We start from the raw sequence: 12,251 nt of genomic DNA on the forward strand, positions 1-12,251 counted from the left end.
CTCTGAAAGGTTGCTTCAGAGAGAGATAAATGTCAGATGTGGATTTTAATTGGCTCAACGTTTCTTCTTATTTTGGACACTCTTGAACCATGTTGTAAATAATGGTGAGTCACCATAACCATGACATCTTGTTTGAACAATCTTGTCTCTCCTTCTAATTGTCTCTCCTGACAGAAAACGGCATAGAAACATTTAAAGTAAACCAAGCATCACTGCATGGTAGACTGTTTATAGGCCAAGACATATAAATCAACTCTCCAGAATGGAAGTGATTTCGATTCACATGGTTTACCTAAAATACATGTAGCTTACTCACCTATTTCTTAACATTGAGTTTTGTATTACATACATTACATACATTCCAAACATGTACATTTGTATTTGCCACTCCTACTACATCTCAACCATTTATATACAAGATCATTCTATTATCCACTTTTTTTCTTCTCTTTATTCCCCTGTTGCCTTTAAACTGACGGTATTCTTCAATGATATGTCCAAACGGTTGAATCATTCATTGTATTCCTTTGAACTCTCTTGTTAAATCTACTGTAAAAGCAGATGGGAGTTTTAGTACTACTTTTCTATTCATCCTAATGCTCTAAAGTTTCTAAACCCTTACAAAGTACTGTTTTCACAACAGAAGTACAGCCATATATACACAAACAAATGTATTCATATGATCAACTACATGTATTATGCCTATCATATTTCAGTATGTACATGTACATGTAGCTTTCAAAAATAAGGTAATGGCTAAAAATAACAAGGGAAACGCTCTCGGCGGTCTCGCCTGCATAACGCAATTCAATATGATAAACCAGAACGTCAATGACGTAGCGCTCATCCGCATCTCACAACAACAAATATCGTAAATTTTATGTGGTACACTTTTGAACTGGTCAAAAAATAGAAATTTGATGCCCTGGAAGGTACATAATTTCATTTCATTTGCATAAAGTACCATAAATAATCAATGGAGCAAAATCTCACAATTCTGTGTAGAAGTTTAGTGTACCAAAGTTAGCTCTACGATATAAAGCAAACCAAATCAAAATCGGTCGAGAAATGAAGGAGAAGAAGCCTTTTTTGTGATTTCGAATAAATTTGCATAAATTAGCATAGATAATGAATTTCACGATTCTGTGTAGAAATTTGAAATCCCCTCCTAGCCCTATCATATGAAACAATCAGAATCAAAATCGGTTGAAAAATAACAAAGAAGAAGCATTTTGAAAATCTTAATGTTGATGCCACAACAAAGTCTAAGTTTGTTGACCTTAAATGGCCTTTAACCTTAACTTAGTGACCTGAAATTCTACTCACATGATTGGGGAGACTTGATAACCCTATAGTCCAAGTTTCATTGACTAAGAACTTATACTTTCAAAATTATATCAAAAATTCAAAAACTTAACCTTAGGTTAAGTTTTCGATGATGATGCTACAACATAGTCCAAGTCTGTTGACCTGAAATGACCTTTGACCTTGACTTTGTGATCTGAAATTCTACTCACATAATTGGGGATACTTGATTACCCTATAGTCAAAGTTTCATTGACTAAGAACTTATACTTTAAAAATTATACCAAAAATTCATAAACTTAACCTTAGGTTAAGTTTTTGATGTTGACGCCGTCGCCGTCGCCGTCGCCGCCGCCGTCACCGGAAAAGCGGCGCCTATGTCTCGCTTTTTGCTACGCAGGCGAGACAAAAATAGGTGCAATGCAATCCAATTGTGGAAGATATGGCCCTTGACCGTACTTCTGCATTGTATCAATATGTTCACACACCTTTCTTTCCCTATTGAACCTGCAGGTCCACTGATTTTTACAGTATCTGTACTGCAGCCAATGGCACATTATAATTTACTAAAACTAAGAAGCTAGATTCCAATAAATATTTAATCGATTCAGTGTATTAATTCAGTGCTATTATTCCCCAAGACAATAATGTCTTTGATTTGTCAAGATTGAAATTGATCTTATGACAAAGGCCTACCAAAACATGCATCTAATTGGACAAAGATTTCAATAGGAACATTGTTACCTCCTCAAAAGGCAATAACCCTGACCAATCCTTGCAATCCCTTGATATGGTTAACGCCTTTCTTTACAGCCCCTGGTTCCCCAGATCCAAGATGATCCCTCAAGGCAGCCAGGTGTCAATCATAACATCATAACCATGGACATGCTGTAGAGATGACACGCAATACTAGATCAATATGAAGCACGGTCAAGAGATGTAAATCCTTCTTCCTCTGAGTGACTTCTCACCTTCAGATTTTATTAGAAAACACCTCAAATGCCTCTTTAGTGACCTGTTGCTTTCTCTCTCTTAATCTCTCTGTTTTTGATTTTAATATAAGATTTGTCTCTTTCTTTTTTTCTCTCTTTTCCCTCTCTCTCTCTCTCTCTCTCCCCCCTTCTCTCGCTCTCTCTCTCTCTCCCTCTCTCTCTCTCTCTCCCTTCTTCTGCCCCTGCCCCCTGATTCCTCATTCCCTTCTACCCCATCCCTCTGCCCCCCTCCATCCTCCTTCCCTTCCGCCCCCTCCATCCACCCCCTCCCTCCACCCCCTCCCTTCCCTCCTCACCCTCTCTCTGTCCCCTCCCTTTATTAATTATCATCTCTTGAACATTTCTTGAACAGTGTTCCATGACAAAGAGATGAGCAGGATAAATGGATAGACTGACAAACCATACATTATAATAATGCTTCTAGCATCACCTTCAGTGGCGAAAGCATGCACAAACCTAAAAGCAATATTGAAGGAAAAGTTGCTAAAAAGACATACATGTAGTAATATTGAAGATTCACCTTTCCCTTGCGCCTGCCTTGCAGGAGCTCAAAATGGATTTTCATCCCAGACCCGACAAGAACTGCACACATGCAGCTGTCCAAAGCTGAACACACATCCTAAACTGCTTAGTTTTTCCAGTCCTTTACAGCATCGATCGATCAATGATTGGAGTTGACGCATGGTCCTTAGAGGTAGGAAGCTCCAATGATTCTGGGTGCGTTCATAATGCATACCTGTCCCATTCCATGTCATGTATGCATTCAATTGCTATTTACCTGGATGTGATGTGAACACATTCATGGTCGAAATGACCATCATGTATGTGGATGGGTGGGATAATGTTAGGGTCCGCGTTAATCGCTATCATAAACTTAGCATTTGCAAATTACACAAAAATACAGCATTAAAATAATTAAATGCCATTGTTTTGAGTCCTTTCGTATCCCATTATGATCCTATTCTGCTCCTGTTTAATACAGTGTATATGCTTTTGGGAGTTTATGAAAAAGGTTTAATATATATGCATACTAGTTACCTACCCCTTTAGAACCCCCCCCCCCCTCATAAAAACACAACAAAAACATAATATATGAAAGTAGAAAGGAAAAGGAGAGAGATACACAAGTACACATCACTTTCCAAAGTTCCCCCTCCCCTCCCTCAAAAAAGAAAAAAATTGATGTGCTTGTTATAAGGCAACTGCTACGCAAACCTGAAATTCTATTTTAAATTTAAAATGTCAGTGTTTCCTAAAAATGTATTTACAAATAAAAGAGGTCTGTATACATACATTTATGGCTACAAACAGTACGTCTACTTTACAAGGAACTAGTTACAATGAGCTACTCACATGTTACTACTCCAGCAAAAAATGTATCTTGAAATTCTTGATGTCATCGAGAAAGACAAGTAATATTAAAGGCTAAACACAAATGTCACTCTCCTGATCCGCAACCCATCCTGACAACCATGACAAAGTACAGGACCTGAGAGACAGACAGACAGACAGCATCTCTAGAGCTGTGAACTCTTCTCAGCTCGGGCCTGCAGGTCTCTTTGTATTCACTGTTTACCCTTCCAATCTCATACCTATCATCCAGTGTTAATAGAAGGGTAGGATCCAACACAAGGCCCATTTACATTGAAAAAAAAAATGAAAAATTGAAAAACCATCGGTTTTGTGAACTATCATTCACACTACTGGAAAAAACCAAGAAAACTGTAGTGTTTGCTAATTCTGCTTGTTTGTTGAGTTGTGCGCATGCTCGATTTGTCACTACTCTGCATCCATTAGAGCAATGTGAGCAAAAACTGGAATAATTCAATAATTTACAAGCGTTTTGAGAGTGAGCATTTACACTACAAAAAAGGCTGAATTTATTAAAAAATCCAGAGGTGGGTTTTTTTTATTCAGGTTTTTTGTTGTTTATGGGTGTAGCCTAGCAACTTCTGACAAAACTCAGGAATTAAAGAAAAACCGATGGTTTATGCTTGTAGTGTAAATGCCCCTCCCATCATCCAACGTCCCCGTGGTATCAGATGGGCAGGATCCAACCTAATGAAATAATCAGTCAACTGGAAAATTATTGGAAGTGATGCCTTTCTACCTCTCCCCTCCGATAGCCATGGGATGAGTCAGCTTTATAAGCTGCCCGGTCGGTCAGGGAAAGCCTCCAAATCATTAATGGGATAAAGAGAGCTGCCTGGGCGAGGACCGTCGCTGGACCCCGACCGTAAACGTGACAATTGCCCGGGCTTGATTTACCGTCCCGAATTGCGGTCTAATAAACATTGCTGAAAGAAAGCCGCCTTTCGGGTATTATAAGGATGCCCTCAATTTAGTTTGTGAACATCAGGAGGGGGTGTTTATGACACATACACATGATGGAAAATAATGCATATCAGCTCTCTGTTTATTTGATGTAATCTTATCGATATCAATTTACAGGCAGTCTGGCGTGCAGTCTGGCTTTAATTTTGAGAGTCTTAATTTTTGTTTTAAGCACCTATCCTGACAGGACTACAAATCACCAAAGAATAGGATCGACTAGCAGCCCTAGACATCCTCTGTTTCTTCCCAACAAACACCATCAAATGTGTTCTCATAACACCTCTCTCCTTCTTAGTGTTACTGCTTCATGTTAGTGTTAGTCAGTCACTAAGATCATTCTCATATTTTTTCTCCAAAAAACATTCTATTTACTCTCCTTTTAAATCTTTGCTGTTGTTGTTTATTCCACTATTCCTATTTCTAATGTTGGATGTTCCTCTCATCTTAAAACAGTGAGTCTTCTCTTTTAAATATTTAGATGTACATTGTGAGTCTTCATCTACAACATGGACATTAATATTAACCCATTGAATATGGGAACCGGGTGGTTCCTGTGTATTAAGCATATGGGAATGTGAGGATTCAGTAATCAATGGGATAACTTGGAACAAGAGCGTCATGAATGAGAATCCACCTCTCCTTATAAAATGATTATAACATGATAATGAACTCAATTAAAGCAATAAGTAGATCTTATGATTTACAGTCGCAGATTTCAGTCATACATGTACTCACCCCCCCCCCCCCCCCCCCCCATCCAACATCCTTTTCCTTCTCATCTATCCTCAGTAATGGATATCATCTGCATCTTCATGGATCTGGACCCTGTTTCATAAAACTTGTTATCAATAACAAATGCTAAATTTCTATGATAAATGTGCTCTCAGCCAATCAAATGCCATAATTTCAGTAGCTTATAACACTTATTGTAACTTGTTATTGATAACAAGTTTAATGAAACGGGGCCCTGGTCATCTTTCTCCATCCATCAAAGCTCCTCCTCATTAAATACCACAAACATACATGTATCTCCAAAGTGAGAAAAAAATAAAACGTACATGTATACATGTTGCCAACAACAAAAAAAGGGACAGCATAAATAATGAAATCTGCAAGATTCTCCCAAAGGAACTCCCACCATACTGGACAATGTTAATAAAAGATGTTACCGAAGAAAGAAATCAAGACACAAATTTCAATAATAATACTTTTAAAGAAAAGCGTAATGTCTGAAAATAAATTAATTCATAATAAAAAAATAACTCAGTAAAATCCTAAAATACAGTCACTTTTAGCAGTACACAATACACATACATGTACAGGGTATCAGATATTTCTTAATTTCAAAATGGGAAAATGTAATTGCTATGAAGGAAAAAAGGAGTAATTTTTTCATTCATAACCAAAAGTCACCCCATTGTCATCCTGTACATGTGCAAAAAAAATCCCTTCCCCCACCTGAACTTTCTCCTCCCTTCCCATAAATTGATGTCAGTCACTAGTATATAGATCCTCATCTACTGCTACTCTACAGTCGGTAGGTGTTACATACAGCCCTGACTACACGACCATGACTCATAGAGTAATTAACTTCACTCTCATGCTCGTGAAATTCATCAATGATAAATGCCTAACTCAATCTATATCAATTGGAATACACTAAAAGTGAGGATGGACATAGCCATGTTTATTTGATGTTTATTTTTTATTTTCATGAATGTGTTTATCTTTGACAAAGTTCATTTTGATTTTGGTATACAGTTTATACAGTATACTTTACAAATGTACCTCTGATGCTCAATGGTCAAAGATTTGTTTGGGTTTAGACTTTCTTCCTTTAAAATACAAGATGAAAATGAGCTTTAACCCCTGGCCTCTAGATAAAGGCATATTATGCTTAAATAATTGATGATAATCTGAGTTTTGGTATTGATGAGGTCTAACATCTTTATACAAATATTTGTGCATATGTGCCGTGATTTCTATTACAAATTTTATTTGTTTATTTGTTTGTACTTGTTGTTTTACACAACTAACTTACCACATTATGAACATTTCTCTCAATATGAATTTGTACAACCAAAGAACAGAGTGACCGAGTAAATAAAAAATGAAGTGAGAGTAAACTACGATCGGATATTGAGTAAGAGCAAAAATGTGAATGCAGTGTACCTAGAAACCTATACCTATACCTATACCTATTGAAGATCTTCTTTCCTGGAAACTTTGATTGGTGCAAGGGCTCACTAATTCATGTTGGCAACCAGGTAAGAAGAAAGTGTGAATGCAGTAGGCCTAAAAAGGCAAAGTCCAATGCACATGAACAGAAACAGGGATGAGTCCATGTCTAAAACTCTAAATCAGGGGTGATAGTGAGTACTAACAAAAAAAAATTTTTGTTTTCCCCTCAACCACGCCCCCCTTGAGTAAAAAAAAAGAGAAGAGGATTCGCGGGGAGAAGAGGATTCGCGGGGAAAAAATGGCATCTAACAACATTCCCCCCTTTCGAGTAAGAAAATTGGGGAAAAAATAGGGCAAAATAGGGAAGATTAGAGAAAATAACAGGGAAATCGGTAAAATTAGGATAGAAGAGGGAAGGAGAAAAAAAATCTGTTTTTTTTTTTTTTTTTTTTTAAATCGGGAAGAAGAAAAAAAATCGGGGAAAAAAATAAAATCAAGAAACCGATTTAAATCGGGTTTTTATCAGGCCTGGTGGCCTGCTAAATGTAAATGAGAACGCAGCAGGTACAGAAAGGCAAAGGCAGAAGATAGAGAGAAGACCCACTTTCAAGGACATTTGATTGGGGCTCATTAATTCAAGTTTGAGACAGAGTACGAGCGATGATGTCATCTCCAGCGTATGGATTTCACTTCACACCAAAATAAACAGAGCGAGCCGAGGACAATATATTGATCCCAAAGAGTCACCTACTGATTTGATGGATTTAGAGGATTTTCTTGCATCAGTCTTGCTTTCAGATAATTATGACTGTAAGGAGAGCTCCCTGGAACTAACATTGGTCAACCCCCCCCCCCCCCCCCCCCCCCCCCACCAGAAACGTCTTGGTCACAATTTATGAGAAATTTATTTAAATGAATTGAAAGAATATTAGTATTACAAATTAAAATCTAAAAATGTGTTGCAGGGTGATCCCCTGACCACAATATATTTTAAGTTAATGTAAAGTATAGTATGGAATGACCGAAAAAATGTTATGGTTGTGCAACTTATCATACATTATTTTCATTTCAAAATATTCCAATACACATTACAGTGTAGTAGTGTAGATGTATATTTCATTTTGATCAAATCCTCTTCTGTTAGTTGTCGTATTAATCTAGTACCCCAAAAAAAATCAGATTATGAATATTAAATGGCCCTTTCAGAAGTCTACCTTCTTTTTAAAGAGATTTATTTATTGACCTTTGGCATTTTTCATCTATTTTTCATTACCGAATCTTGCTGTAATTACATGTAGGTTGAGGGTCTATATTTACATGTACCTCTTATGTTTACAAAACCAATTAAGAGAGTGAAGAAAAATGATAGGAAACCATGAGAACATCCTCGCTTGTAAACACATTAGTGTCACTACTCCTTGTAGACAGTATACATTACTGTCATGCATGCTGCGCAACGTGCATGTACACTAGATGGTGTCCCTCAACATAATGGTATAAAAACCACATGCTTAACAAGTAGGAGTGATCAACTCCATGTGAAGATTGGCTCTGGCTGTAAATTGTTCTTGCCTTAAGAAAATTTCATTAAAAAAGAAACAATCAGAATGTAATTTTTCTTAGTAAAATAAAAAACAAATGATTAAAGATAAAGTTGAGTTCTGGTCATGCGATTGCATTGTGAAAGAAAAGGTGTGGAATGGATCAAAAAAAGTTGATCATGCAGCATGTAAATATTGGTGTGTACTGCAAGGTTCTGGAGTCATCAAAATCATAATATGTTTGGCACAGTCTTGCTAAAGTAACAAGTACTGTACACAGAAAGCGCTTAGAGACTTCGGTGGTAAGCGCTTTATAAGTAACGTTTTTATTATTATTATTATTATTACAGAAAGATGTATATGGGACTACACAAATGGTGTCGGGCTACCAACCTTGATTTCCTTATCTTTCTATGCTCATTACTCAGCTAGTACACATTTTCTACCAAAATTGTTCGGCAAATGAAATCTATTTGTAATCTTGAACATTCATTGTAAGTTTTGTTTGATTCTGTGAGAATTCGTTTTCTTTTTTTACCAGAACTCAAGTTTATCTTTAAATATGTCAACAGTACGGTACATGTATTAATTCTCCTTGAGATGGAAAAGTACATGTATATGTATATTTAGTCATCTGCTTACAGCCACAAAGGCATTACTCATATTTATACATGTACTGCAATGCATAATTAACACCCTTATGGCTCCGAACAATGATTTGTTGAAACTTCATATTTACATGTACCGGTACATGTACAGTATGTATAATTTCTAGAAAAGCAAGACTTCCTGAGGGGTAATTTTGAATTTAAACAGATTCACTTTCATTTATTGATGACCTTTTCATGTCTTTTCATTCTATTATAAACCAAAGAAATAAATGTACTGGCACCCCTTGCCCCCCCCCCCCCCTCCCCAGTTCCCTTCAAAGAGGTGAATTTTTCTTTAAAACTGAGGCGTAATTTATACAAAGTACAAAACCAGCCTATATTCAATCATAGCTTCTCCTTTTAATCTATGTTTTTCTCACAGGAATGACAGGATACACATTAAATTGGACTTCATTAACCCATTAAAAGGATCTACAGTACATTCTGCTCAATACATGGTGATGATACCACAGTACAAACCCATGAATCTGAACTTTGCTTGACATTAATATCACTACTTATCACATTTCTGTCTAGACCGCAAATAAAATGACTCTTTCACCAATTTTGAACTCGGTTTGATGAGTAATATGAAACCCCAAATCTCATTGTCAAAAGTTATTAAAGACTTAAGATTTTATCAAAACAGCAATGGGGAAATTTTGCATCTATAGAGGAGGGATAAGTATGGAGGAAAAGCCCTACATTATGTCTGCACCTAACATTTCACTTGAAATTGACAAGACTTTTGTATTATAATCTCCTTATTGCTTGATCTCATGATCTTATTCCTTATATGCTAGAGATTACGTTTTAAAACCGAGCTTGGAGAATTAACTTAATAACGGGTACGATGATACGATCCCAATTATGTATACAGCTAAAATATACAAAATCAATCTCAAAAACATAACCAAACATTTTATAGGCTAACCATGTAAAAAGAAAGTACAAAATAGTTAATAATTACTTAGTGTCCTTGTCTGCGCATCCATGTATACGTAACTGCACGATTCTGATAAAACGAAACATGAAACCAACACAAAATATCCCCCTCTGCACTACGGTTTGCTTAGCCATACTTCCGATCACGCGACGTCATGCGCACATCTGTCCGATGGTACCATAGCATATTTACCTCATTCCCAATACGTTGATACCAAGAACGTTCGAGCATCATTTACGAAAGCCTATCATTTTTCTGGACAATTCTAACCTGTTAATTCAACTTTTAGCAACCTTTGCTTTTGCAATGTCAAAATGGCACTACCACATTTCCATGTTTCATTGCTCTTTATTAAAACGCAATGCAAGTTTGACAAAAATTAAAATGGACTCTACACTAGGCTACAGCCTGGAGCAATACACCCTTTTACTGTCCCAAGTGTGCGCATGCGCAAACATGGACGCCATTTTAATTAAAGCGATAACAAAGTTGTTTACCCGTAAATTAAAATGGCTCCCATGTTAATATGATGTGATCGCACATCCCAGGCAGTGAGGCAACAATACATGCGCATCTAAAAACATTGAATTGATGACGCAATGTATTACGCGCTTATTAAAATGGCGGCCTTAACCATAAACTAAAAGGATGTATTGTAGGTTCTAGATCTGTTAATATTCATAAATGGATGATAGTCTACACGCCAATAAAACTAAAACAACAATAACAACAATGTCACTGGAATTATTTCATCAAACATGTATGGAGAATGTGGCAGTCCTTGGTCAATTGTTCATGCATACTGAGTATGATACTCAGCCACACACACTGCAATGGTTCTTTATTTATTGTGAAGAAAGCAAGCAAGAACTTGAAGAACAGTGAAGAATGACTTGAAAATAAAAGTTGAAAGACTGAGGGTCGGATCATATTATTTTTACTTTTACTTTTAGTCTTTTAGTTTTAGCTGAAACTGAAAGAACAGTGATATTCTGATAAACTTACCAATACTGGCACTAGAACAATCAGTACAGCACAAACGAAATAGTTGTCGCGGAATATGGAGAAAGTGTGATGAATTCTGGCATATTTACATCACACAAAGTCAAAACCGTCGCTCCTCACTGATGATGACTGGCGCGGGTGCACTCGGGGAAATGATGTGGGAGATCTCGCTGACTTGACTCGTACTGAACTAGTGTACTGCATGCACTGCATGCACTGTGCACTGGCAACGGTATAGTATACAAGAGGTTAGGTGCCGAGCAACCGTGAGATGGCGCTGTTTAGTTTTTGAGTAGAAGTGAAATTTATGAGTTTTTAGCTATGATGATTAGGTTTGGGGAAATGATATAGTCTAGATCTAGATCTAAATATAAAATAAAGAAAATATATAATTAATTGTGCTCCCGGAGTTTGTAAAGGCTTAAGATAAAATGCAATATAATGTTTCAATCGTGTACAGTTCATATGTCTGGTGATCTTTGTTTTCTTCATTCGAAATTTATCCGGATCCCATGCCCAACATAGCAGTGGCGGGTCCATCATTGCATGGAAGCGGGGTGGCACAGGACTTATTATATCCTGCATCAAAAAATTGTTGGCTTTTGATTGGTTGAGAGCTCGTCACATGTTTGGCCTATTTTTAGAAAGTACTATATGAGAGTACTATTTGGGTTTACTGTTTGGGATTTGAAGCCATAATGTATGGCCGTCCAGAGGATTTTTTTATGTTGGGGACCGGGGTAAAATGCAAAAAATTATTTAAAATTTATTGCATTTTCTGTTTTTTTATTTTCTTTATGGAAACTGCCCCCGACCCTAGCCCCCGGTGCGTACAGTCATGGTTCAGTGACAAATCAATGACCTCGTAACTGTGAGGCCCAAAGTTCAAAACCGTGTCGATGTGCTATATAGTGCCCTTTTGTGGGGCATTAATCCTCATTACTGTCATTTATGACTTAAGGGCGTAGGTCCCCTAGTTGATAAGCATAGTAGCATACACATGCTTTAGCAGTCACGCAAAACACACATTGTCAAATTATTATTCAATTTACAAGCTTTGCTTTTCAGTGGACCTCTCCATTTCCTCAAAATATAAATGCAGTTAAATTTTAAAGTTCATTTTATTGTTTTCCTAAAATGTATAAATTATTATTAAAATTTGTTTATTACAAATGTAACTATGTTTTGTATACATTTAACATTGTATTCGTTATTATGTATTGTATTTTGTTGGAAGTAAAAAAAAATAAAAATGAAATGAAATGAAATAGATAGAGGGAGAAGTGGTCTTTATTCA

The 12,251-nt window shown here is 36.6% G+C and overlaps 1 protein-coding gene across 2 annotated transcripts in view; it reads right to left on the minus strand.

Annotated features, from left to right (window-relative positions):
- LOC100889752 (coiled-coil domain-containing protein 102A) overlaps positions 1-11,191 on the minus strand; it is a 48,118-nt gene extending 36,927 nt beyond the window's left edge. The window contains exons 1-2 of one of the 2 annotated variants that reach the window (XM_030975121.1): positions 10,955-11,191; positions 2,050-2,193 (exon numbers count right to left, since the gene is read on the minus strand). The gene's annotated coding sequence lies outside the window, so the exon portion shown is untranslated. The remainder of the gene's footprint in view (positions 1-2,049; positions 2,194-10,954) is intronic. The other variant, XM_011668152.2, reaches the window with a different exon arrangement.
- Positions 11,192-12,251: the final 1,060 nt, after the last annotated feature.

The sequence above is a fragment of the Strongylocentrotus purpuratus genome, unplaced genomic scaffold (genome assembly GCF_000002235.5).
Source record: "Strongylocentrotus purpuratus isolate Spur 01 unplaced genomic scaffold, Spur_5.0 spur5_scaffold_8, whole genome shotgun sequence".
NCBI classification, from domain to species: Eukaryota; Metazoa; Echinodermata; class Echinoidea; order Camarodonta; family Strongylocentrotidae; genus Strongylocentrotus; species Strongylocentrotus purpuratus.